Source organism: Microtus ochrogaster, chromosome 18 (genome assembly GCF_000317375.1).
Source record: "Microtus ochrogaster isolate Prairie Vole_2 chromosome 18, MicOch1.0, whole genome shotgun sequence".
Taxonomy (NCBI): Eukaryota; Metazoa; Chordata; class Mammalia; order Rodentia; family Cricetidae; genus Microtus; species Microtus ochrogaster.
Window position 1 is genome coordinate 23,512,756 of NC_022020.1, and position 2,924 is coordinate 23,515,679.

At 48.2% G+C, this 2,924-nt stretch overlaps 1 pseudogene; it reads right to left on the bottom strand.

Moving 5' to 3' along the window:
* Positions 1 to 2,023: 2,023 nt before the first annotated feature.
* Positions 2,024 to 2,725, bottom strand: LOC101983062 (annotated as a pseudogene).
* Between the last annotated feature and the right edge of the window lie 199 nt (positions 2,726 to 2,924).

The following is a 2,924-nucleotide window of genomic DNA, read 5'->3' on the forward strand; positions in this document are numbered from 1 at the left end:
CAGGTTCATAATAATGGCAGATTTTGTTTCAATTGCTACCTTTACTTCCTTTTTTGCCACTGCTATGGATGGTATTATGTGAAGCTTATATGATTATGGGAATACCTCAATTTATTGGTTACTGGGTTTCAGTTTTCTTCTCCATATTCTATCATTAAGGAAGAATATGGCACTAGTTGACAGGATTAATATAATCGAAAATCAGAAGTTATCTGAACAAGTGGATACTATGATAGACAGAACTGACTCCATATCTAAGGGTACAAGGAAGTTATCTGAAAGGATTCATACTGTTGAATTTGACATTCAGAAGTTATCACAAAGTTTTGATGAGTTAACAGACAGAATGTACTGTAAGACTTTAAGACAATTCTGAAGCCATTTCTGACTATTCTGAATCCTCTCAGCCTCCGTGCCGTAGTGCTTCCCCTCCTCCCCTGGGAACCAAGGCCCTAATAGCTACACTCGCACGTACTCAGTTTCTGAACAATTACCCATATACGTATGTTTTGATTCAGTCCACTGGGAAACGGGGTCAAAATGACCTCTTACCTCATCTGATCTGGCAACAGCTCTCCAGCCAATTGGTAATAGCCCTTTTGAATAAGCCAATCATAATAGTCAAAGAACAACCCCCCCCTTGCTTCTGTGGCCTTCTCCTTTAAAAGTAGCCTGTGCCAGCTATTCAAGGTCTCTCGGCTTCCCGAATCCTGAGGGACCCTGCCATGACAGAATCAATAAAATCCTCATGCTTTTGCATCGGCCATGGAGTGTGAGGTGGTCTCTGGGGGCTACTCCTCCTTGGTGTTTGAACGCTAGGGTCCAAAAGTACCTCCAGGATGGCAATCTACATGATATCCAAGAAAAGTTCAAGGAGGAGATGTTATCTTTAAAGGGGAACATTAAAACCTTGGAATCACAGGTAAAAAATGAGGACCAGAAAATTGATACCTTAGTGAAATCACTAGAAACATATACAGGTCAGGAGATTCAGGCTTTACAAAGGACAATGATAAAAAGATTTGAAATGATTGAGGAAATTATTGGAGCTGATGAACAGAGAAAGAAGACACAAGGACAGGATACAACATCACCACTGGCAGTCAGAACTGGCTTACCCAGGGTCTTAGCATCCTACCCTGTAATCTACTCTGACAAAGCTTCAGGTTCTAAATGCCAAAGAAGATCAAAAGAAGGTAGATGGACACCTATAGGAATAAATGATCTAAAAGAAATTAAGTAAGCTGTTGTAACTTACGGCTTGCATTCTGCATTTGATAAGGAGATGATAAAGACCTGGACTTCTGACGTCAGGGCAAACCCCCCCATGGCATTTTTCAGTTAGTTTCAGCAGTCCTGGATGATGGACCTTCACTGATATTTGGAATTTATTTCAGAGAAGAATCCAAACATATGGAACAACAGGAAAAAGCTAAAGATCTTGAGGTTTCCCAAGATCAAATTCTTGGGGAAGGACCGTATGCTGACCTATAGACAGGCCCAAGCTCTTTACAACGAAGAAGTATTGTCCCTATGCCACAAATCAGCTTTGAATGCTTGGGATAGGATTCAAGAACTAGGGAAAATGATTGAATCATATACCAGGGTTAGGCAGGGACAGTGAGAACCCTTTACTGACATTTTACAAAGATTAATTAAGGCTCTACAAATAGGAGCAACAGACCCAGAAGCTAGATGAATAATTCTTGAATCTCTGGCTTTTTTTTCTCAGAAAGCCATTTTATTTGGGTTTCACACACACCAAAGCAGAGAGGAGGTGACTGTGGGGCTGGCCCTGCTTGGGCTGGGATGGAGTCTCTGCCTCCCCACGAGGCGGTTCCCAGCCTCCCAGGCTTGTCACCATCTGTGAGTTGAGTGGGGTATCTGCCAGGCACCACGGGGTAAGAGGACCTAAGGGTCACGGGACAGGAGCCCACATGGAACCTTGGTGAGGTAGTCTATCGCCTGAGGCCCACACGGGTCCTGCTGAGGTAAAATTTGTAAGTTTATTTCTGGGACGCGGGTCAGGACTCCTCGGTGCCAGAGTCGTCCTCTTCATCCCCAAAGCAGCTGTCGGCCTCCTCCACGTCCCTGTCCTCATAGTAGTCATCGTAGAAGAGGTCCGAGCCCTCGTCGGGCGCTTGGTCTTCAGGCAGTACTCAGCCAGTGTGGTAGGCACCTTCACGCCACCACGCTCTGCATCCACCTTGGTCCCCAAGACCTGCTTCTGGATGATGTCCGTGTACTTCTGGTCCTTTCCCTTGCTCTCCTTCCACTTTCTGTATATCACCGAGGCATCCACATTGGCGGGCGAGAAGGTGTTGGGCTCATTCAGCAGGGAGATCACACTCGGGAGGATGGTCCTGACATTCTGTGTGGGGTTCCACCGCTCTGAGGGCAGCTCCCCAGTCTGAGGGTCGTCAGCTGGGGGATGGAGGATGGAGATGCACATGTCCCCTGTCTCATAAATGTTGGGGTGCCACATCTTGGTGAGGAACCAGAAGGCTGGTGGGGAATATAGGTAATGGATGGGGAACTTGAGGTGAGCCTTGAAGTAGCCGCCCTCGTAGTAGGTGTTGGGGGGCCCGAAGATGGCTACCTCCCAGTTGTACAGGTCGCCCTTGTCCACCAGCGTCACCCGGAAGCCCTCCACCGGCTCCTCCTGCAGCCCCTTCAGCTCCAGCAGCAGTGCCTTCTGCGAGCTGGGCACCAGCTGCCTGGCCATGACGGTGGCAGCTGGACCGGCGCGAGCTCGCGGGACAGACCGGATGGCGCACTGGCAGAGGGAGAGCCGCCGCCTTCCTCCTCTGCACCGACCCGCCAAATCTCTGGTTTTTGAAAATGCAAATTTACAGCCGGGCAGTAGTGGCGCATGCCTTTAATCCCAGCACTCGGGAGGCAGAGGCAGGCGGATCTCTGTGAGT